Consider the following 26496-nt stretch of genomic DNA (forward strand, 5'->3'; position numbering starts at 1 on the left):
TCTTATTTTTATTAATTTTGTTTAAAAAATTAGTAAAATAAAAGCAGGACACTGTCTAGATCTTACTCTTGAGTTTTAAAAATGAACTTTATTATAATTTGATATAGTATAATAGTCATTTTTCAGGAGGAGAGTTGTCTGTATCAGATTTTTCTTCTAATCAAATATAGGAGCAAGCCGCCAAAACCAATGTCCTCCCTGCCAAAAGGGGTATTCCAAGGCCATGTTCTCAGATAGGGGTCAGAAATATAGCTTGAACTTTCTGGTACTTTAAAGTTCCCACAGGACTGAGAGATAGCTGTGTTTCTAGCTGACAGAATCTTATGAACTCTGGGTATTTGTGGTTGGGACACAGTTGTTTCCAAGGTATGCAGATAATGCAATATGTGATACTAGAGCTCCAATGCACAAAATTTGTGCAAGGGGCTCAACCCTCACAGCCCTGGCTTTGTCTGGAAGGTTGTCCTGAAGGTCGTTCGGCTGTCCAGTCTAATTAGCATATTATGCTTTTATTATTATAGATTAAAAAAGGGCAAAAATGAACATATGTTTTCTGACTGGTGCTTGAGAGATAAGCCCTGCTTCAGTGTGTACTTTTGAGGTATAGGTGGAACCCTCAATGGTGGGTCTTCAGACCTTGTTACCAGTAGTACCTAGCAAATGATTGCCTCATCATTTAGACACAAAGCAACACAGCACAGCCTTTTGCATGATCTCTTTGAAAAAATACAGATTACCCATGTACTATTTAATGTAAATATTTTCAAAGTACTCATTAGACCAAAATATTTTTTGCTTTCATGAAATGATACTGGGTATTTAACTATTGTATTAATTAGTACAGGCTAGGTTTGTGATGTTAAAGAACAACTCCAAAATCTCAATGGCCTTCAGCTCAAAGATTTATTTTTCATCCACGCTACATTAACACATATACAAATCCATCGTGGGTAAGCTATAACTCTGCTCCCTACAATCTTGGTGCAGTAGCCTCTTTCTGGATTATTGCCAGTTTTGTGACAGAGGGAAAAGAAACAGCAAACCACGTGCTGGCTCTTAAAGCTTCTGTGATATGTGTCACTTTAACATTTTTTAATGGCCGAGAACAAATCACAAGTCCAAACCTGACATCAGTGGTGTGGAAAGTACAGTCCTTCTCCAGAGAGAAGCAGTGAGAATTTTTTTTTAAAAATATATTTTATTGACTTTTTACAGAGAGGAAGAGAGAGAAATAGAGAGCTAGAAACGTCGATGAGAGAGAAACATCGACCAGCTGCCTCCTGCACACCCCCTACCGGGGATGTGCCCGCAACCAATGTACATGCCCTTGACCGGAATCGAACCTGGGACCTTTCAGTCCGCAGACCGATGCTCTACCGCTGAGCCAAACCGGTTTCGGCGAGCAGCGAGAATTTTTGAACAAGAATGCAGTCTACCACAGGGCTCCTGAAGTTGTTTTTTAGAGGGATGTGGGTTTTAAGGGCCGTGGGAAAGACTCAAGAACTCATGGCTAGTCTAGCAGCCTTCTGGGAACCAACTCAGTGTAGAGGCTCTTGAGTTAGACAGGTCAGTACTTTATTCCTCCAACACATGACACTTCTGGCAATGCTGCAGTGTGTCCTAGCTCCCTGAGATGGGTTCAGAAGTATTTTGGTTAGGTGCACACAGACATACAGCATGGTCTTTGCTTTAGAGGTTTTCTGGACATCCAAGACAACTATGCAGTCCGGAAGGGGACTGAAGGCAAGCCACCTTCTTTCCAGCATGGCACCAGCCTTTTGCCATGGTTACTCCTCTGACCCACATATCCACTAATAAATCCAGGGTGTGCGTGGTGATAAATACCTAAAATCTGTATACTTCATTCTAAAGAGCTAAAGGAACCCTCCTAGAAACGAAAGCTGTATGGACATCCCAGAATTCCTGCGCTCACAACGAAAGGAAAAGGTAGGCTGAGCGAACAAGACTTTGCCATCCAGGACCATTCTTTTATCCAGAGTAACTCCATTTCTACTTGTTTACAGAAGTAGGGACCCTCATAAGATTGAGTTTGTATATAGGGATACCCTGGGAGGAGTTTGAAACCACAACTTTATAGAGGATGAAGGCAGGTGCTTGAATCATTTTATGGATTTTTTAAAAATTTATTTATAGAGAACTTTCAAGCCTATTTCGTTCAAAGAAGATTATATACATTTCCACCCATCTATTTAATCTTTCAAGTTAAACCCATTTCCTCTTAACCAATCATTGGTAGTGATGTGGAACATCTAAGCAGCACTTTGTGTGTGAAAGCAGCATGGAGTTTATCTGTTCTCCTCTTTCAACTCTGCAAACACTTCTTTGGGGTTATATAGATAGATAGATAGATAGATAGTTAGATAGATAGATAGATAGGCTTAATGTACTTATTTTGAAACAATCACAAAGTTACAGAATTTTTAAAGGTCCACTTAAAATATTTTCGCTTGAATCATTTAAGAGTAATCTAGTAACCTAATACCTCACCACCCCTGTTACTTGACTTATTTTTTTCTTTTTACAAACAAGGACAATTTCCTACATAACCATAATATAATTATTTTTTTATTTTAAAAAATATATTTTAATAATTTTTTACAGAGAGGAAGGGAGAGAGATAGAGAGTTAGAAACATCCATGAGAGAGACAGAGTCATCGATCAGCTGCCTCTTGCACACCCCCTACTGGGAATATGCCCGCAACCAAGGTACATGCCCTTGACCCGAATCGAACCAGGGACCTTTCAGTCCCCAAGCCGATGCTCTATCCATTGAGCCAAACTGGTTTTGGCCATAATATAACTATTGTATTCATTTGCTAGGGCTGCCATAACAAAATACCACAATCTGGCTGCTTAAAGAACAGATGTTTATGTTGCTCACAGTTCTCAAGGCCCAAAGTCCAAGATCAAGGTGTTGGTTTCTTCTGAGGCTTCTCTCCTTGGCAGACAGCTGCCTTCTTTCTCTGTCCTCACATGGCTTTCCTCTCCACACATTCATCCCCAGTGTCTCTCTGTGGGTCAAAATCTCTTCTTATAAAGACACCGGTCATATTGGATTTTAGAGCCCACTCCAACAACCCCATTTTAACTTAATCACCTCTTTAAAGGCCCTATTTCTAAACAAAGTCACTGTCTGAGGTACTAAGACTTCAACATATAAATTTGAGGAGGGACAAAATTCAGCTCAGAACAGCCATTAAAGTCAGAAAATTAACATGAATCAAGTACCGCTATCTACTTAAATGACCCAATAATGTCCTTTACGTATAGCAAAAGAATCCAGTTCAGAATCATGGGCTGCATTTAGTTATCAGGTCTATTTAGTCTCTTTCTGTCTGGAACACTTTCTCAGTTTTTCCTTGACTCTCCTGGCCTTGATACTTTTGAAATTACAGGTCATTATTTTTTGTAGAATGTCCCTAAATTTGGGTTGTCTAGTATTTCCTCATGATTTGATTCAGAATATACATCTTTAGTAGGAATATCAAGAAGTGTTACTGGAGTCTTCTCGTTGCATCCTATCAGATGGTATCCATGCTGATTTGTTCCACCGTTGCCAATGCTCTCTTTTGCCCCTTGACTTAAGATCTTAAATCAAGGGATCCTCACAGTCTTATTCTTGTTTCTTTTGAAATTACCAAATATTTTGTGGGGATATATTGAGGTGATCATAAGTTACATAACTGTCTAATCACTATGTTGTATACCTGAAACTAATATAATATGTATGCCAACTATAATTAATAATTAAAAAATATTTTTTAAAAATCTGACTTCTTGGTCTTCTTAAAATGTCTTATTCATTCTGTCATATTTACTTTTATGGCCCAAGATAGTCTAAGCTCATCTTATATTTTCCTGTTCCAACCCTGAAATTAAGCATTTTACCAGTGGGCCCTTGTTCTTTTCAGTGAGGAATGGCATTCAGATCTAGTTTGACAACAGAATGTCTAAATCCATCTGTCTTAATGATATCCTGTGACAGTATAAGTACCATCCACTATTCATCCTTCTATTTCTGATCTGAACATATTAACACTAATCTTTTCTGTGCGGTTGTTCATTTTAGTATTTTATGAGAGAATATATATAGTAATGTATAGAAAGGAATGAACACAATCAGATATCTACATAGACATTAGCATAGATGAGTCCTAGTTCTAGAATTTACTTCTAGGGAAAAAATGAATCCCATTTATTTCCAACAGGGCCAGTTAGATAAGAAATCCAATTAATTTCCCAAATTCTACTCTCATGTATCAAATCAATACATCAGAGATGTTGCCTTGTTACTATCAGAATCCACTGCTTGGATTTGATAGGAGAGCCAACTGTCTAGCAGGCTTGTATAGCCATTCCTAAAATGAAAGTGTAAAATGTAATCTATATTTAGAACTCAATTTGAAAACATCGGCTTAGAGTGCCTCTTTCCACACAAGCACAATTGCATCTAAGTTAGAAAACACTTGATTCCGAAGAGATGCCTCTTTTTGTTTATTTACCATATCTTACTGAGTTAATATTTCTGATTTACAAAATTCTATTTGTATTTGAGGTAGTGGAAAATAACTTGATTATTTCTATTCCTGACTTGGAAACTATTCTGTTTCTTTTTCTTCATTATACTTCTCACTTCCCTTTGTCCTTCTCTTTCTTTGCCTGGCTCAATTTTGTTAGTTCATATCCTCTCTGGATATAGTCAAAGGCATCAGCAGTGGAAACATATGACCACCAGGAAATCTACCTCCTCCTCCTCCTCCTCCTCCTCCTCCTCCTCCTCCTCCTCCTCCTCCTCCTCTTCCTCCTCCTCCTCCTCCTCCTCCTTCTTCTTCTTCTTCATAGCAAAGGTAGAAATTTATTGAAGAACAAGTACAGACTCCCACATGGGGAGAGGGAGAGGGGTCCTTCTACCTTCATTTTAAAAATTAAATTAAATAGCTTGACAACCTTTTTTGTTGTTGTTGTTGTTGTTGTTGTTAATCCTTACACCAGGATATTTTTTTATTGATTTTTTTAGAGAGAGTGGAATGGAGGGGGAGTGACACACAGAGAGAAACATCGATATGAAAGGGGCACATCAATTGGTTGCCTCCCACATGAACCCCTAGCCCAACCAGGGCTGGGGATTGAGACTGCAACCAAGGTACATGCCCTTGACTGGAATCAAACCTGGAACCCTTCAATCCACAGGCCAGTGCACTCTCCACTGAGCCAAACCGGCTAGGGCTTGACAGCTTTTTAAAGTACCACCAGGAAATCTACCTGTCAGAGATGGCACAGGACATTTAAGGTTTGTTCCTAATTTCTGATATTTAACTCTGTTGAACAGTATGGAAGATGAAATTCAAGAACTTCAGATTGGTAAGAAGACATATTAATTTTATTATACTACTTGTCTTTTAAAGTTTTTCTTTTGGGAGCTGTGACCACGACCTCCTAGAAATGGTTGTGTTTTTTTTAGAAGTATAAAATGTGTGTCTAGTACATGTGAAAAATGACCTACTTTTGGACAATTGGACAGTTAGAGAAAACCTAACAGGTATATTATCTATAAACATGACCTTGAAATTTTATTATTTATGAACAGATCTCTCACAGTTTATGATAAATGATGTTTTATATGAACTATCATAATTAAAAATAAGCAGGATTTAAAATAACTTTTCAATTTTGGACTTCTCTGGATTCTGACTCATGAATGAATCATCTTTTTCTAATATAGTGTTTGAAACACTTCAGTAGTTCAGAAACACCACTGTAGTTCAGTGGTCAGCAAACTCATTAGTCAAAGAAGCCAAATATCAACAGTACAACGATTGAAATTTCTTTTGAGAGCCGAAAACTGACTTCTGAGCATGGGCCACAAAGTTTTCATTGCACTGTATGTGCGTGCCCACGTGTGGTATTTTGTGGAAGAGCCACACTCAAGGGGCCAAAGAGCCGCATGTGGCTCGCAAGCCGCAGTTTGCTGACCACTACTGTAGTAGATATCCATTGTTAGACTGGTTCTTTTACATTGCCTGGGGATGTGTCAAAATATATTCTATGGCACATAAACAGTTTAGGTCAATGGAAATTTAAAAATCAAAATACACAATAGAAAGTATAATCAGATAGCAAATCAGAATTTACTTCTTATTTTCCAACTTCCTTTATATTTTAAAATATAAACCAGCTCCTTAGGTTAACAGGCATTTGCAAGCTAATTCATATTTGATATTAGAGTTATACATACACATTATTATGCATTATGATCCATTTTTATCTTTACAAAGAAAGCGTTTAGTCTTCATCTGTTCAGGCTGTTATAACAATCCCTCTGATGAGCTCATAAACAACACAAATTTATTTCTCGCAGTTCTGGAGGCTGGCAAGTTCAAGATCAAGGCATTGGTAGATTCAGTGTCTGGCCAGGGCCCATGTCCCCTTTCATAAGGGCCATCTTCCCAATGTGTCCTCGTACGATGGAAGAGGTGAGGGAATTCTCAGGAATCTCACTTGTCAGGGCATTAATCTTATTCATGGGCTCCACTCTCATGACCTAATCACCTCCCAAAGGCCTGACCTAAACCCATGATCACATTGATGATGAAGTATAAACATGAATTCTGGGGAAGTGGGAAAAGGGGCGAGAGAAGAGAACTGGAACAGAATCATTCAATTTATAGCACTTTTTATTTAAACATTATTTTATTTTACTTTTTAAAATATATTTTATTGATTTTTTAATAGAGAGTAAGGGAGAAGAATAGAGAGTTAGAAACATTGATGAGAAAGAAACATCAATCAGCCACATCCTGCACACCATCCTACTGGGGATGTGCTCGCAACCAAGGTACATGCCCTTGAATTGAACCTGGGACTTTTCAGACCACAGGCTGACGCTCTATCCACCTAGCCAAACCAGTTAGGGTTATTTTATTTTTTAAATAAACATTTAATACAGTCCCCTCTTTACAGAAAGCTGAATAATAATGACTATAGCTCAATTATGGCTGCCATTTATTGAAAATCTACATACGTGGCTTTTTCATATATATATATATATATATATATGTATATATATATATATATATATATATATATATATATATAATTTAATTCTCATGGTAACTCTAAGAGATAAATAATATTATCTTTCTTTTACAGCTGAGTAAACCAAGGCTCACTGAGCCTAAAGTAACTTTCTCATGTTCCTATTGATAGAAAATGAAGGGAGTGGTAACGAAACCCAAGTCTCAGTAATTAAAAAATTTGTAAAACCCCTTTTAATTACACCACATAGTCCCTGAACAAGTTACAATGCAATTTGACATATAGTTCTCTCCTAGAATTGCTGTCACTATCTATATACAAAAACATGAATCCTGATTCTTCTGCTTATGCTTTCACTTTTCTGTATACTTAGTAAAAATTATGTAGAATTATTTTCATTGGACATAGCAGGCCCTCAGTAAATATTTATTGATTGAGTGCAGAATTGATTCCAGAGCAGTATCATTTTCGTGCCTTTAAAGTACAATAGTGCCTTAATGAACGCTGACCTGTGGAGTGCTGTGTGTTGGTGGAGACTTCGGACAGTGATGTTTCCTGATGTCTACAGCAGCAAGTCAAAAAGACATCATTCCTGAAACAACCCTCCCTGCAGAGGAGCTCTTTGGCCACACTGGCATTGTACAAAAAGAATAATGACTTAGCCAATCACTTCCTGGAGTGTGTAAGGATCTGAATACAGATCATATTTGTGCCAACCTAGGTATATTATACACCTGAAAAGGTGAACACAGTGACAGCTGCTACAAATGGCTCAACTTCCTTTTGAAAGGCATCTCACCAAGGTCAGAGAATTAAGAAGCTAACTTTTTGTTCCTTTGACTACTGTCATGAAAGTTGGAGGTAAATAAGATTTGGACTGTGCAGAGTTTCAAAGCAGTAGCTGGATACAACCTGTTCTAATATATTTTATATCTCTGAAATGCTGTAAGGACTATAAATCTAACAAAACCCCAGTCTAACTACTTTTTAGTTAGAAAACACTGCCAAAGTAGCAATTATAGTCTTTATTCCTCATGGGAATTGCTTTTATGGTTTCTGTGAAATTTTCTCGTTTCCCCCCAAATAGGGGTGCTTGTTAAAGGAATTATTTGGCATTGTGGGACCTGTGCTTCAAATGGATGCATACTATTAAAACACAACCTTGTTTATCCTCGCAGATTGGAACCAAAAGGCCAGGTGCTCACCACAGCCTTTGAAAGACCACATGTGATTGAGGATGAAGATTGCTCTTCTGGCACTTTGGAGCCCAGAAAATTGCTCTCTTTCTCTCATTTTGTAGCTCTGTCCTCTTCTCAAGGTATCCCTGAAGGCTGGCAGGAAGCAAGTTTGAAACAGGACTAACGCTTTCCATTTCCAGTGCTGACCGAGGCTCCTTTTAGTGGTAAAAGCAGCCCCTGAGAGCCCATTTCATCATGTAACAAGATTCTGCAGCTCAACCTGCTGGAATCTGGGTTGCCTTTGGAAACTCAGCTCATTACCTAGAGATGTGAGCAGCTGATTGACCTCTCCTGATTCTACAACTAATAGAACTGTCAGCTCTCCTGTCACTTGGCCATCAACAGCCCTCAGATATAATAACGGCCTTGAAGGTAAGTCGGCAAGTGGAACATCCCACGGGCATAACCTTCTCAAAAACGAGGCTGCGTGTTGAACTAAATATGCTGCTTGTTGGACTAAATAATCTATTTCAAATGTCTGAATTCACAGCCAAGAAGAGGGAACATGATACAGCCTTGTTTTTTAATCAGGATAATTTTCTTTTCCATCTCAGCATGTTCGTATCTCTTCAATCTATGAATGTCTCGGGTGTAGCAATGTACAGTTGAACCTGGCAAAGTCTGGGTGACCTTGGAAACCGCATGTTCCAGATGCATCAAAACAAGATACAAACAACCTGCATTCCCAGGTTGCTTAGAACATAATGCCCCCTGAGAGCTACCTGACCCAATTAGACTTTGAATAAGTGAAAATAAACTTCTATGTCATTGACCTGTTGGGATTTCAGGGTTTGTTGTCACCACAGCACTGACTATCCCAGCGGTTTTGAAAGTATGCTTTATAGACGAGCAGTATCAGCCCCTGGGAACTTGTTAAAAATGTACATTCTTGAGCTCACCTGAGATGCTCTAAATAAGAAACTCTGAGAACGGGATGCAGCCGCCTGTGATCCAGCCTTCCAGATGATTCTGATGCACACTAAAATTGGAAAAGCATGAGTCTAAGCTATCTTAAGGATCTCTCAGGCTAATAGACAGATGCTTTTATATTCTCACATGTGTCAAACACAAGGCCCGTGGGCCAAATCCGTCCCGCCAGGCCTTGCAATGTGGCCTGCACCTCGCTGTCATCACTGCACTCTGCTGCGTTTCCATCACAATGACAGTTTATGACTGTTCAGTAAACCATTCGGCCCGCGATTTAGGCTGGATTTTAGATTTTGGCCCCTTCTCTGATTGAGTTCGACACCCCTATTCTAACTTATTCTAAGTTTTCTCAAGACCCTCTTGCCTTAATTGAACCCAGGCCTTTCCCCAAAGACAGGGCATTCCTTGTAGCCATATCAAGGTGCTATTTACTAAAAAAAAAAAAAAAAAAAAAAAAAAAAAAAAAAAAAAAAAACCCACAAAACCATTCTGGGCTCATTTATTTTTTATTTTATTTTAAATTTTTATTTATTGTTGCACATATTACAGATGTCCCCATTTGCTCCCTTATTGACTCATTTCATCCCTCTCCTGCCCGCTCCCCAGGTCTTCACCCTACTATTGTCTGTGTCCATTGTTTATGCATTTATGCATATAAGTTCTTTGGTTAATCTCTCCCCTCCTCTCCGCTCCTTTCCTCTGAAATATGTTAGTCTGTTGCATGCTTCAATGTCTTTGGGTTTATTTTATTCTTCACTTTATTTTGTTCATTAAATTCCACATAGAAGTGAGAAAAATATGGAAAGCGTCACGAATTTGCATGTCATCTTTGCGGAGGGGCCATTCTATATCATTCCAATTTTAACATATGTGCTGCTGAAGTGAGCACTATTTACTCTTTTCCCACTCACATTCCATACCTTGTGGTTAAATGTAGAACAGGTGTTCACTTTGCTTCTTCCAACCTAGTACTCTCTTACTCTCCTGTAAAAGTCTTTTCCTTTGAAGCCCATGCCATTCAGCTCTGTCACTCATCTTTCCCCTTCCTGGCTCCAATCCCTGCCATATCTTTCATTTGTTGATGATTTTGGCACCTAGATCAAAGTCTTCACCTTTATCAAAATAAATTAGGTAATCTCTATGTACATTTACAGTTGCTGAAGTCTCTCCTAGGTAAAATAAATTCTTGAACCTCATGTACAGTAAGTCCTCAGGTTACGTTGGAGATCCGTTCCTATGGCGTGAAGTAACGTGATTTTCGCTGTAAGTCGGAACCTACCTACATAAGCACCTACGTCACATGGAACACATGCAAAACAGTAATAAAGTGAAACAGTAAAAAAAATAAAAATAAAAAAAAAAAAAAGAAATTAAAAGAAAGATAACAATTCCTGACCTTGTGGTAAATAAATAATAAAAAACATAAAGCACATATGTACATATGTTGAAATGAAATGATGGGACTTTTTTTTTTTTTAATAAACTAGTGGCCCAGTGCATGATATTGTGCACAGTAGGCTGCCCGCTGCTTCTGTGGGAGCCAGCAGGAGCTGCAGTGTGCCCATGGGAGCCAGCAGGAGCCACGCTACTTCAGTGGAAGCTGGCAGGAGGGAGCCGTGCTGCTTCTGTGGGAGGTGGGTGCCTCGGGGACACTGATGGGTCATCACCAGCATGCTATTGTTGTGAGAAATGGGGAGTTGGAAGTTAGGGCTGTGGTTAGCCCCGAGGCTGGGTCTTCTCCCCATCTGGTCAGCCTTCCTGTTCCTCCAGGGGTGCAGAGGCTGGGTGGGCAGGGTGTCCATGCAGAGGGATTGGAAGAGCTCCCTGTGGACACTTTCTCTTCTTTGTAGTTCGAGATCCTGTCAGGTGCTCTCCTCAGACCCCCCACCCCCACCCCCGGAACTTGGCTCTCTGCAGCCCCCACTCCACTCTTCTCTCCCTGGCCGCCTGCCTGTCAGGAGGCTGCTGGGGTGCTCTGCTGTGGGCAGCATAGTCCTGGGGCAGGGGGAGCAGCTCCAGTAAAGTTTAGTAAACCCCAGGCTGGCTTTGGGATTTGGCTGCGGGAGTCTGCCTGGTGAGATGAAAATCGAGCTAGACCCAAATCCTCCCTGCAGCCCCACCCACCCTGTGAACAGTTGTGATGTGATGGTATCCCAGATAATTTGCATATCCCTCTATTTTATATATATATATATATATATATATATATATATATATATATATATATAAAAATAACAGCAACATAACCATGAAACGACGTACATCAAGTCCAACATAACTTGAGGACTGCCTGTATCCCTATTTCTTCTCCCCTCATTCACAAACAAATTTCTAACAGAGTTGTCTATAATCATTGCTCCATCCTATACTTCTTTTTAAGCCATTGCAATATAATTTATGCCCTCAAAAATCCAACAAAATACCTTTCATGAAAATCACCAGTGTCTCGCAGGTTGATAATTTCGATGGATAATCTTGAAACTCAATTACCTGACCTGACTCTGATGACCACACTGTCCTTTTAAAAGAATTTATTCCCTGAGCTACCCTGATCATCTGACACACTTGTGTTCCTCTCTTATATTTTCTGACCACTTCTTCTGTATCTTTAATACAAACTCCTTTCCTTCAAAGCACAGTCCTGGCCTTATTGTCCTCCCCACATTTTTTGTCATGCTGCATCCATTCCCTAAGGAAGCTCAGCTAGAAGCATGGTTTAATTTCTATGAATGTCCAGATGACTGGCAATTTGTATCTTCATTCAAAACATCTCCTCTAAGTACAGACTAAATGTTTAACTGCCAACTAACTTCTCTCAAACATTCTTAAAACTCAACATGTCCAGCCCTACCTTTAGAATCTTGCCACCATCCCGAAATCTGGTCTGATTTCAGTATTTATTATCTCACGATCTCTTATCACTCTATTTGTATAAGCAAGAAACCCATGAATCATCCTTGATGCTGACTTTTCCCTCACCCTCTTTATCCAATAAACAACCAAGTCCTGTAAGTCTGATTATACTGAATATCTCTTGAAATGTTCCGGTGTTCAACCCTTTCCTCCAGCATCGCTCTGGTCCAATTCATTATCCACTCTTGTCTGGACTACTGTCTCTCAAGTACCCTGTCTATATCTGTCTTGTAGAATGCCACCCCCCATTCTTTCATCTTAAAATCTTACAATAGTTTACATTATTCTTGAATAAAGAGTAAAAATCCTTTCATAAATTGGTTATTTTTACTTACAGCTCACTTCACACTCTTCCTCTTGCTATATTTCCTATAGCCACAGGGTCTTCTTTCAAGTTCCCAATCCTGCCTTCCTGTCTTCTATTATAGGGCCTTTGCACAAGCAATCCTCTATTTCAGAAAACCTCCCTCTCCACCATCACCCTCTTTACATACTTCGCACTTTATCACATTTTGATCATAACTTATGGGTCCCTTCCCTTGGTTTTGAGTCTTCACTTGTTACATGCTCTCATATATTTCTATTCTTTGTATAGGGACACCTTCTTAGTATTTTCTGTATATTTCTAGTATATGATTATTTTTATTAAATGTCTTTCACAGAACATATTCTAAAAAAGCAAAGACCCTTTCATTTGCCTACAATTGTATCTCCAGTACATAGGAACAGCTCCCAACTTGAAGAAGGTACACAATAAATATTTGTTAAATCTGTGAATGTCAGGAAAAGTTATCCTTAAAATTTATAGTTTTCTATAAAAAATTTAAAGTTTTCTTTTCTACAACTTCCTTGCTTTAACTCCTGAGTAGAGGGCTCATTACCAAAGTAAGGCTGTACAAATGTTATGTTTAAATAATTTTATGTTTGGAAGAAGATGATTTAGATTCTACAAAGGAAAAGAACCTTGAGGAAGATAAATTAAAATTAGGTCAATATTCCAAGTAACCTAGATATTACCTGCAAAAAAAAAAATGTGTGTGTGTGTGTGTGTGTGTGTGTGTGTGTGTGTGTGTGTGTGTGTTTGGTTAGGGAGTTAGAAGAAAAGATGATAAATACAGAGAGGCTAAGAAATACAGTGAGACTGCTCCAAGGTGTCCAAATAGACACAAAAACCATGTCCTCCAAAAAGTTGAGATTGTACATTTTAATTGGTCTGGCAGTCCTCATAGGGACTGGCTCAGACATTTGTCTTTGTTTCAGCTCCTATAGGCTTCCCTGTAGTGTTTATTGGAAGATTTAAAGAGATATATATAGTGTAAAAACTTTAATCCACACTATTAAGGCCATTTCTGTTAGGTCACAGGCTGCCTACAGAGATAATGGAACAGAAACATCAGTGGCCACATGCACAAGAAATACAGACTTTTCAAAAAATAGTTTTGAATAGTCATTATATGAATGGACAATTGCAGCCCTCAATAAACAAAATAAAAGTAATCCTTGAAGAGAGGGAGAATCTAATTTCCAGAGTCAGCCATATTATAATACTCAAAATGTCTGGTTCTCAACAAAAAATATTGCAAGGCAAACAAAGAAACAAGGAAATATGGCTAATTCACAGAAAATAAAGAATATGACAAGAAACTATATCTGAGGAAGTCCATATGTTGAGATTACTAATAAAATATGTTAAATCAACTATCTTAAATATGCTGAATGAGCTAAATAAAACAATGGAAAATGAGCTAAAGGAAATCAAGAGAACCTTGTATGAACAAATAGGAAATGTCAATAAAGAGAAAAAATATAAAAGGAAACAAATGGAAATTGTGTGGCTGAAAATTAAAAAATTTACTACAGGGGTTCAGTAGCATATTTGAATAGGACTTTATGATGAAGCTATTGAAATCGCCCAGTCTGAGGAACAGAAAGAAACATTAATGAAGAAAAATGAATAAAACTTAGATCCATGACCTGTGGAACACCATCAAATATACCAACTTGTTCATCATGGAAGTTCCTAAAAGAGAAGCTAGAAAGAATGGGACAGGAAGAATATTTGAATAAATAGCAAAAAAGTGTCACCTTTGATTAAAGACATAAATCTATATATCCAAGAACTTCAACAAATTCCAACCAGGATAAATTTAAAGATACACATATATTACAATCGAGTTGTAGAAGGCAAAGACAAATAAAGAACCTTGATAGCAGCAAGAGAGAAGTGACTCATCACATGCAAGGGATCATCAATAATATCAGCAGCTCCTTTCTCATCAGAAACCAGGGAGGCCAGCAGGCAGTGGAAGACATTTAGAAAGTATTGAAAGAAAAAAAATTGCCGACAAAAAATTATCTACTGGCAAAATTATCCTTCAAGAATGAAGAAAAATTTAAGATAGTCTTTGATAAATATAGGCTAAAGGAATTAATTACTAGCAGAACTGCTCTACAAAATTGCTAAAGAAAGTCAATCAATTTTTTTCTTTTATGGTTTGTGCTTTTTGTCTCCTATATAAGAAATCTTTGCTTAGTGACAGCTCATACAATTTTACTCTTACGTGTTTTTTTCCCCTAGAAGTTTTTTAGTACTAGTGTTACTCTTTAGTTCTATGATTCATTTCAAGTTAATTTTTATACATAAAATAAGATTTATTCTTTCCACATTGGTATTGAATTGTTTCAGCGCTATTTGTTGAGAGGACTATACTTTCTTTGTCAAATATCATTTGCACCTATGCAGAAAAAAATCAATTAGCCATATCCATGTGGGTCTATTTCTGGACTTACATTCAGTTCCATCAATTACTATGACTTCCTTATATCCACATCATACCATCTTAATTACTGTAGCTTTAGAATAAGTATTAGAATCAGGTAATGTTAGTCCTCCAACATTTTCTTCTTCAAAATTGTTCAACATTCTAGATCCTTTGCATTTCCATACAAATTTAAGAATTGACCTGTCAATTTCTACCAAAATTAAAAAACAAACAAACTGGTGGATTTTTATTAGAATTGCATTGAATCTAGAGATCAATTTGGACAAAATCCATAATAACATTGAGTTCTCCAACCCATGAACACAGTATCTCTCTTCATTTACTTGGGCCTTCTCTAATTTCTCTCATAAATGTTTTGTAGTTTTCAGTGTATGAATCTTGATCACATTTTGTAAAATTTATTTCTAAGTATTTTATATTTTTGGTGCTATTTAATTGTATTTTTAAAGTCCAGTTTCAACTGTTCATTGAAAGCTATAGAAATACATTGTTGGTTTGTGTGTTGTTGTTGTGTTTTTTTTGTGTGTGTGTGTGTGTGTGTGTTGTTGTTGTTGTTTTTTAAATTGACTTTGTAACCTGTAACCTTACTGAACTTCTAGCTAGCTTTAATAACTTTTTAGTAAATTCCTGAGGATTTTTGACATGGATAAACATGTCATTTGTGAATAAAAAGAATTTAATTTCTTCCTTCCAAATCTGTATTCCTTTTTGTTTTTTTCAACTTACAGCATGGGTTTCCAATACAACCACTGTGACTACTGGGCTCTATCTGAGTTCCTTCCCTTATACTACATCCGAAAGGTATAGTGTGTCTTCAGCCAGTCAGCTGGGGTAATGGTAGAGTCTTCTTCCTTTGTTTTCCCTCTCACTGTGATCATAGATCTGCACTGCTTAATGTCACATAGCTGAAAATAGTTGTTTCCTATATTTTGCCTGGCTTTATAATCATTTATGGTGGGATGGCAATTTTTATAGCAGTTAATATTTCAAAGCTAGTATAAAATTTCTATCCAAGAGACATTGTAAACAAACACTTCTATATACTCTAAGTTTTACACTTGTTTATGCCAGATCACTAAAATTTATGTATCCTTAGAAATTCCTTTTATGATTTAACATCTCATCCTCAACATTTTTTGAGGACTGATCTTAGTAATACTCACACAAGAGATATTTATATATCTTTTATGAAGCTGTGAATGGAAGAAATTTTGTTCAATGTTCCATCTCTCACCATGGACACAATGGCATTTTCATAGACTTAGTGCCAAGAAATCTAATGGCTCTCAGATTATTGCTCTCTTTCCTTTTATCTGATATAAATATATATACTGCATATTTCTTTTTCTCTCTGAGAGCTGTCTAGGAAATCACATTTTAATTGGGCCTTTTGATTCCTTGATTCCTTTTCTTTTACCATTGTTTTAATAACTGTACCACACATTTCTTTATTGTGAGCCACCTAAAATTCTCTTCAGAAATTGGCAAAATATAAATAAGTTTTTAAAAGGGTAGAGCTGCAGAGAAAAATATTTATGAGCATGGACCTTGAAAATCAGACAGATTTGTATTTATTTTTCCTACTCTTTGACCTGTTGCAAATTATTTAACTTCACTGTTACCCAGGTTCTTTATTGGTAAAATAGTGACTTAATAACAATTTCATTTGGTTTGTGGGAATTTTTCTCAATGTCTGGAACACATCATACCATAAGTGGCAGTGGTTTTTTGTTTGTTTGTTTGTTTGTTTTACTAATCACTAAAGAATCTTAGCAATTCTAATTCCATTTGAATTAAAGCCACTGTTCAAATCATGGTTCAATACAAATCTCAAGATACCATTCCTATAGGTCATCTGTCATCAGTGTTTGTTAGAGGCCCATTTATAATAAGAATTGTAATTCCTGGGTATCCTGGGTAAGTCCTTGAGATACACAATTCCTTCCAGCCCTTCAAATGCTACACAAGACAAATAAGACACATTCTTGAGGCAGTGGAGGTGGGGTTGTCTTTGTTGTAAATCTTCCTCTGTCAGTTAGTGGGGTTTTTAATTCAGCACTTTTTCTCCTGAGTTTTAGTTTGGTCCTGATGTCAGTGATGCATAGCAAAAACATTAAAACTTAGGTTTCCACTAAAAAGTCAATGTGGATGCCTCATATGGAGTATATAATTAGATTACCTGGGCTCATAAGATATATTATAAAGAGGATATTAATTTTATGTTGCTCAAATTGTTTCAAGCTTGAGAAAATGTTATTCCTGGATCTTTAGGTCTAATATTTATCTAATGACTAATCTATTGTAAATTAATCTCATAGTTGATGCATGTTTGGAAAAGCTAGCTGAAATACATTATACTTACAGACTATTGACGTATATGATATCCAATGAAGCGTAGGCCTTTGCTCTTTAAAGAGGGTTTTCTTCTCTTTTATCTTCTAACACACATATTTAAGGAATAATGAATAGATCTAATAGACATCATCATACCACGTTAAAAAGAATGAATAAATTGGCACAGATGAAGCCTGATGACTCTAGTCACTCTGGTGCTGTGCACCTGGCAGATTTCCCAGGCCAGCGTTCATCCACCTGGCACTTCCTTGTGTGAGCAAGATGCCACACTGTGTCCATGACATGAACCGGCTCCTTCATGGACCTAGTAAAAGAATTGATCTTCTGGCATTGTACATATTAGTATTCTTTTTATTCTAAAAGAGGCAATTCAAAACCATATTTAGATCCATGAAAACATAATTTGCCAAACATGCTGTAACAATAATGGCACATGTTTATTTATGTATAAACTGGCACTATGAGCTCAATAAATAAGGATGAAAATAATGTCTTATCCAAACAACAACAACAACAAAATTGCGAATGAAATTATTTACTCACTATGCTCACCCCAGCTCTATCACACTATACAAAATGAAACACAGGAGGTTTATGGGAGAAGAAAGCCATGTAGAACAACTTAATAAAAATGCAAAGTGAAAACTATGGAGGCCCAGAGAGAGGGTTTGAAAGGATCCATTCTTTTATGGATAGTCATGGAGCCTGCTAGGAGGAGAATTTCAATGATAAGATGCTCTAAGGATGATTTTGGTGACTGGTAACTGTCTTGTTAACAGAAATGTCTCTTCATCACTATTGGATGGTGTGTCTTCTTTCCCACAGATCAGTGAAATTGTATTAAGTCTTACGAGTATTTATTTGACACCTATCATAGAGGGACTAAAGCTAGAATTTGGGATTGTGAGGCACATGTCAACTAGGTAGGAACATCTGACATATGATGACCAAATAGTTAAGAACAAAAGGATTTTCTAAATCAATGATGCACATATTATACATGCTCTAAGAATTGACAGGTGTAAGAAAATCACCAGATGCAGACTGCTGAAGAAAATTTTATGTATAACACAAAATTTGAACAGAATATTGGAGAACAGATAGGATTTTGAGTGGGAAGGAAAAAAATGTCTAAGATGATTTTTATTTTTTTATTTTTGGTAGAGAGCAGCTTGAATAAAGTCACTGTGATTAAACAGAATAAGTCTGAATTTCCCAAGATATGAGAATAGTCACCTGGTCATAGTGAAATACTCACATGTAGAAAAGTTTTGAAAGTTTCAGTCAAAATCACACCACTAACAACTTCTTTATTTCTCCAGAAGGTAATATTCCTCACTTCATTTCCCCCCCATATTCACTTCAAATCCAGATATTTTCTGTAAGTCTCTATTTCACATTGTGCTATGCAGACCCAAACATAAACTAGCACATCTACTTCAGATGAACTCTTATCCAAGCCCTGAATATAATGGTCAAGGATAATTCCTAATGAATGCAAGAGTTGGTGGCTTTTCGGTACTTCCTAAGTATTATTATTTATGTGCTTAGGAAAAACATTATTTGCATGAGTTATATCATTTGATACCTGACTCCAAGGAAATACACAGGTCTTATGTAGGTTTTTATATCCCATCCACAATGGTTTTGCACATAGAAGATATTCAACATTTTCTGAATAAATGAACAGATTAATAAATACATTTAGGGCTTCTTTACAAATGTTAATCCTTTTAGAATGATTGGCATACTGTTGTGATTCTGCAATTTTTATAGTGAATAATTTGAAGAGATTTTAAGTTGTTCAATAAATGAGACATAATACTGCCCTAGCTGGTTTGGTTCAGGGGAAAGAGCATCAGCCTGTGGACTGAAGGGTCCCGGTTTTGATTCCAGTCAAGGGCACATGCAGGGTTGTGGCTTGATTCCCAGTAGGGGTCATGCAGGAGGCAGCCAATCAATATTTTCTCTGATCATTGATGTTTCTATCTCTCCTTCTCCCTCTCCCTCTCTAAAATCAATAAAAAATATATTTTTAAAAATGAGATGTAATACTCTAGGACACTTCTTGGACAACTTGGGTCCTCACTGCTATAATTAGAAGTAGATTACATATTTTTTAAAAGTAGATTTTATTAAAGTTATGAGTGAAAAATAAAATTATAGAGAAGTAATATCTTATGAGCCATAAATTGGAACACAAAATCTACATATAATATTAATCAAATTGTCTTGCTCACCTCTGGATATATGGGTAGGGGTCACTTCCTACCCTTAATTCTCTTCTGTCCTGTTCTTAGTAAAAGCTAACTTCATAACGTGGCTTTTCTGTTTGAGATTTCATGTTTTTTTGACCAGCAAATTATTCATGCTGCACGTTTTTGTTTGATCAGATTTTTTTAAAATGCATTTATCATACTGTATGTTTTTTGTAAAATGCCTCAAATTGTCTTTTAAAATTATAAAGTATAAAGGAGCAAACATTTAAGAAATATATACTCTTTTCCAAGTACTGAATTAGATGTACAAATATAAGTTATAACTTGATTAGTAAATTATAGCAGAAACTAATGAAAATTGGTTACATTTCTCTACCCCCTAAATATATGTCAGTTCAAAGACATAATAGAGCAAATAGAATCAACCATAAACTCTTCTATAGATCTAGCAGAAAGGACTATAAAGGGCACTTAATTCAGCTCTTTCCAAATATGTTTTGTGGAACACCATTGCAGAAGATAGTGGTAGTTTAATGAAACAAACATTTCATGTGTTCAAATAATGATGATGCAACATCATTAATGGATGATATTGCTGGTGCCTTAGCCCAAATCAAGGGTGTGGCTCCAAACTGTCTTGAAACTGTCATGGTATTTCTTCATTGCCATACACTTGCAATACAAAAACTGCAACAACAAAAATGAACAAAACAAAAAGCCAGTTTTACTTTGTAAAGTGTTTGATGGAGCATTAAAAATATTATGTTGTTAAATCTTGACTATTGAACACATATTTTAAATGTGTGTGGAAAATGGGAATTGTGCATGAAACACTCTTACTGCATGTGAAGTAGAATGGTTATCTTGGAAAAGCACTTGCTGGATTGTTTGAATTGCAACTGGATTGGCCATGTTTTTCCTGTAACACCAGAGGTCTCCTTTTTATTTGAAAGAATGACTAACAAACTATTGGCATTGAGACATGAATATTTAGGTGATTTTTTTTAAAAGCATGAATTGGTCCTGCTACTTCAAGGAAAACAACTGACAGCAATTGTTACCAATGATAACATTTGAGCTTTCAAGTGAAAATTTTAATTTTGGAAAACATATATCTACACCATGAGCTTAATACAAGTTGTCTAATATGTAAAACTTTTTCTGATGAGATTGGTGGTGATATTAATGGATGTGGTTTTTTGATATTATATAATGAAATGTGTCAACATTTGGAAGATCTCTATAATTCAATGAATCAATATGCTATAAATGTCACAGAATCATGCATGGGTAAAAGATCCATTCAAAGAGCAAGCTAGACCAGTAAATTTGAATGTAACAGAATAAAAGTTTATTGATATGGTTTCTGATTTTCATATTGCAGTTAGGCCTTCAGAAATGACTACCTGGTGAGTTTTGTCATAGCATGAGAGAAGGATATCTGCAATTATCTGAACTTTAAAATATCCTTCCCTCTCCAGAGCATAGATTGAGATGCTAGATTTTTACATAAGCCATATCAAAAGCAACGTATCACACAGGATTGAATGTTGAAGCAGATCTGAGAATCCAACTGTCCTCCAGAAAGAGAGACTCAAAAGAGATTTTTTTAAATGTGAAAAAAGAGGGTACTCTTTTGTTAAATATTTTTAAATTTGGAAAATATACTTTTTCTAAAATATATTTTTATGATGATATGCAACGGGTATACTATTTTTTATTTTCAACTGAATGGATAAATATATAACATTTTGTCAGTTTTAATTTGTAAAATGGTATCAACAGAAATAATGAAAACAAATAAAAGTAATTGTTTCTTCAGTAATACTTAAGGATGGAAAGGGGTTTTGGGACTGAAAAGTTAGGGAACCACTGACCTAGAAGAAACCTCCTGAGGTCACATTTAAGTCCTTTTATTTATGCATTTTTTATATGCTTATGTGAAGATTAAAACCAGCACTCATATTTCTATGATTTGAAAAAATTGCCACAAAAATTTTAATAGTATTGTTACTGTGAAAAGTATGTCTTTTCTGGTTATTTCTCAATACAAACGTTTATGGAAAATGGAAATTCTGAAGTGTTAAACTTGTCACTAGAGGCGTGGAACATGAAATTCATGCGTGGGTACAGTGCATAGGCATGGCCTGTATCAGGGCCATCTTCCCCAGCTGCTCACAGCCGGCCCTTCCCCCTGCCACCACCCACCTCCGGTTCCCCCTTTGCCCTTGAGTGAATTGAGTGATCGGTGCCTGAGGACAGGGGGAAGGGACCAGAGGTTGCCTATTCCTGCCGGCTTGCTGGCCCTGCCCCCACCACCGGTGGCCATCGGGCAGTGGGATGGTGGTCAATACACCTCATAGTGATTGGTTCAGCAATCATTCTGGTCAGACTGCCTTAAGAGTCAATTTGCAGATTATCCTTTTATTATATAGGATATTTTACCAAAAATAACCATGTGTTTTGGTATCAAATAATTCCACAAAAAGTGTAATGATATTAATACTAAAACAACATTGCATACAGATAAGAGCTGAGACTCTTAAGAAATACCAGCATAAACACAAATTCAACTGTAAGGAATACATTCATTATATTTCCCCAAGGGCTGCTTCTGTCTATAGAATTATGACACCTGACAGATGGCTGCAGGGAAAAAGTGCCAAATGAGTTCCCCTGTTGTTTACAGCTTGTCACAGGCTGGAGCAATTAAAAAAAAAAAAAAAAAAGACGATGAATGCATCATTCCCCCTCCAGATTGTCTGGACTCATTGTTCTCTCCCCATCCCAACAATGACTGGCTTCTATCACCACGGCAGACCAGTGATGCTGTGATTGTTTGATGAGTTTATGGAAACAGAATAGGAAGATGGAGTCCCACAATGGATTTCCATGCAAGGCAACAAAGTTTAAGGTGCCAGTGTTTTTGCACTCAAATTGCCCTTCTGGGTCTTCTGATTCTATTATGCTACCCTCACAGATTGCTTACTAATAGAGTCTTGCTGCTCCAAGAGTGAGACATAGGCCAGCAGATGCCAGAGTGCTGGAGAAGCACCCTGTACCTCAGGTGATGTCAGTCATGGCTGACCTCTGAACTCACCTGGGAGTTTAAAAAACAACAACACCCTGATGCTTGTGCTGCACTGCAGAGCAGTTGATTCAGACTCTCTGGGGGTAGGACACTGCTCAAGAAGAATAAGCATTCCTCAAGCTCTACTGCATCTGCATTCATAGACGCACCTTCAATATTATTGTGGAAGTCAGTGGGGAAAATACTCCCTTTATAGGCACTTTTAAAAAGCACCTTCAGTGAGGTATAATTAATATTTTAAAATAGGCATATTTAATAAATACAATTTGATGAGTTTGGATATAAGCATACAGCCATGAAGCCATTATACAATCAAGCTGACATACCCATGATTTCCAAAATATTCGTTGTATCTTTTTGCCTGGTTTATGTGGTTTGTGATAGGACATGAGATTGATCCTTTTAACACATTTTTAAGTGCACAGTACAGTCTTGTAAACTCTTTTACAGGAGATCTCTAGAGTTTTTCCATCTTGCATAACTGCAACTTTATGCCCATTGAACAACAATGCACTTCTTCCCTCTCCCAGCCCCTGGCAACCAATCTATTCTCTGCTTCTATTATCTTGGCTATTTTAGATAGCTTATATAGGTGGAACCATGCCATGTCTGTCCTATGATTTGCTTATTTTCTTAAACAGAAAATTTAAGAACACCAAATAAATAAATAAATAAATAAATAAATAAATAAAACTTAAGAGTTTATTGTACATATAAGAACAGTTTGTAAACTGGAAGCTTTCTAATAATTCCAAGACTGCTATGAAGTCCAGTGTAGCTCTTAAAGTGAAAAGGTTGTTTAACTTTTACAGTGATTAGTTATGTCAATGGGGTTTTCCTGAGGCAAAGGATGGGTTAAAAGTGATTATTTTATACTAGAGGGCCAGTGCATGAAATCTGTGCATGTTTTTTTGGGGGGGTGGGTCCCTCAACCTGGCCTGTACCTTCTTACAGTCGAACATCTTTAGTGCTGCCAGGGGGCAGGAGAGGCTCCTGCCATGGCTGCTGTGCTCGCCAGCCTTGAGCCCAGCTTCTGGCTGAGTGGTGCTCCCTCTGTGAGAGTGCACTGACCACCCAGGGGTCACTTCTGTGTTGAGTGTCTGCCCCCTAGTGGTCAGTGTGCATCATAATGACAGGTCAATTTGCATATTAGCCTTTTATTATTATATATAGGATCATTTTTAGGAAGATGACTTAAGTTTCTTTTATTATTATCAGAGGCATTTACAAGATGTGGACCAAGTTAAGTTTCATTTGTTTTGGAGAATAAGCTAAATTAATTTTACTTATGTGACTTAAATGGTTTTATCTGCTCAGGGAATTTTCAAGTCTGGACTCCATTTTTTATTTAATTTTAACAATGCCCTTTAGGTTTACCCATGTTGTTGTATATGGAAGAATTCCTTCTTTTTAAAGGCAAGCATCTCATTCATGCTTACACATTTTCTTTATCCACTCATCTGTTAATGGGCATTTGGGTTATTTCCATGTCTTGGTTATTGTGAATAAAACTGCAATGAACATGGGAGTGCAGAATTCTCATCAAGATCCTTTTACAAATCTTTTGGATAAATACACAGAAGTGAGATTGGTGTATCATATGGTAGTTTATTTTTAATTTTTGGAGGCGCCTCTATATACTTTTCTATAGCGGCTGCATCATTTTACATGTCCAAAAGTGCACAGCTGTTCCAATTTCTCCATTCTTTTCCAACACTTATTATCTTTTGTCATTTTAATAACAGCCATATTAACGGGTATGAGTTGATACCTTATTGTGGTTTTACTGTGCATTTCCTGATGATTAGTGATGTTGAGCACTTTTTTTTTTTTTAATTTACCTATTGGCCATTTGTATGTCTTTAGACAAATGTCTATTCAGATACACTGTTCATTTTTTAATCGGTTATTTGGTGTGTGTGTGTGTGTGTGTGTGTGTGTGTGTGGTTTTTTTTATTGAGTTGCAGATTTCTTATATATTTTAGATATTAACCTTTTATTAGATATAAAGATTCCACATGTTTACTTACATTCTGTAGGTTGACTTTCACTCCTCTGTTTTCTGTGCAGAAATTTTTTAGTTGGACATAATTCCACTTGTCTTTTTTATTTTTATTGCCTGTAATTTTGTGTCATATCCAAGAAGTCATTGTCAATACAATGTCAAGAAACTTTTTTTCTATGTTTGCCTCTAGGAATTTTACACTTTCACATCCTAGATTTAAGTCTTTGTCCCATTTTGAGTTGATTTTTTTATATGGTATAGGATAAAGATCAAATTTTTACTCCTGCATAAAATATCTAGTTTTGACTTTTTTAAAGCACCATTTATTGAAGAAACTATTATTTCCCCATTGTATATTCATGGTACACCTATCAAAGATCAGTTGACTATTTATGCATGGGCTTATTTCTGGGCCCTCTAGTTCATCGGTCTAGATGTCTGTCATTGTATTATACTGTGTTAAGTACTATAGCTTTGTAATATAGTTTAAAATCAGGTAGTGTGATGCTTCCAGCTTTGTTCTTTCTAAAGATTATTCTGGGAATTTTGTTGTTCTAAACAAATTTTAGATTTTTTTCTGTAAAAGGTGCCTTTGAGATTTTGATGGGAGTAGCATTGAATCTCTAGATCAGGTGTCTTCAAACTATGGCCCACGGGCCACATGCGGCCCGCAGAGGAGTCTGATCCGGCCCGCCAGGTTTTTTGGGCAGTGAGCGCAGCCGAGGTGTTACAGTAGGAATTAGTAGTTCATATAGTCTGGCCCTCCAGCTCTCTGAGGGACCGTGATCTGGCCCCCACTTTAAAAAGTTTGAGAACCCCTGCGAGTCTAGATTATGATGACTAATATGGATATTTTAACAAATTACGTTTTCCAATCCATGAAAACAGTTGCCTTTCTATTTATTTGTATCTTCTTTAATTTCTTTCATGAATGTTTCGTGGTTTTCACTGTACAAGTCTTTTACATACTTGGTTAAATTTATTACTAAGTATTTTATTCTTTATAAACTTCCCATTTAGTAGTACTTTCGCCACATTCCATAAGTATATTCATGGCACAACATAAGTTTATGTTGTTTTCATTTTCATTTGTTTCAAGACACTTTCTGATTTCTCTTTTGATCCTTTTTTTTTTTTTCCAGGAGTGTGTTGCTTAATTTCCTTATGTTGGTGAAATTTCCAATTATTTTCCTGTTTTTAAATTCCTATAAAGAGACTTAATATGATCTTAACTTCTTTTATTTTATTTATTTATTGTAGAGAGGAAGAGAGAAAGAGAGAGAGAGAGAGAGAGAGAGAGAGAGAGAGAGAGAGAGAGAGAGAGAGAGAGAGAGAGAGAGAGAGACAGACAGGGAGGGAGAGTTATCAATGATGAGAGAGAATCATTGATTAGCTGCCTCCTGCCTGCCCCTTATTGGGGATTGAACCTGTAACCCGAACATGTGCTATTGGCCAGAATCAAACTCAAACTCTTCAGTCCACAGGCTGATGCTTTATCCACTAAGCCAAATCAGCTAGGGTTGTGATCTTAACTTCTTAAATTTGTTTAGACTTTTTCTGTAGACTGTTCTTTCATGTTGAAGAATGTTCTGTCTATGCTTGAGAAAAATGTTTACTTTGTTACTCTTTGGTGGAATCTATATCTATCTATCATCTATTAGGTCCATTTGGTTAATGGCATTATTTAAGACTTCTGTTTCCTTATTGATTTTTCTGCCTGAACATTCTGTCCATTATTAAAAGTGGTGTATTAAGACTCTTACTATTACTGATTACTATTTATTTTTTACTTCAGTTCTGACAATGTTTGCTTTATATATTTAGATATCTAATGTTGGGTGCATATATATTTATAATTATACTTTTTGTTTAAAATTTTAAAAACTGTATTGGGTGATATAAGTGAAT

The 26496-nt window shown here is 36.7% G+C and overlaps 1 pseudogene; it reads right to left on the reverse strand.

The window, feature by feature from the left end:
• Positions 1-10014: 10014 nt before the first annotated feature.
• On the reverse strand, positions 10015-10111 carry LOC118706202 (annotated as a pseudogene).
• Between the last annotated feature and the right edge of the window lie 16385 nt (positions 10112-26496).

The sequence above is a fragment of the Pipistrellus kuhlii genome, unplaced genomic scaffold (genome assembly GCF_014108245.1).
Source record: "Pipistrellus kuhlii isolate mPipKuh1 unplaced genomic scaffold, mPipKuh1.p scaffold_m20_p_5, whole genome shotgun sequence".
Lineage (NCBI taxonomy): Eukaryota > Metazoa > Chordata > Mammalia > Chiroptera > Vespertilionidae > Pipistrellus > Pipistrellus kuhlii.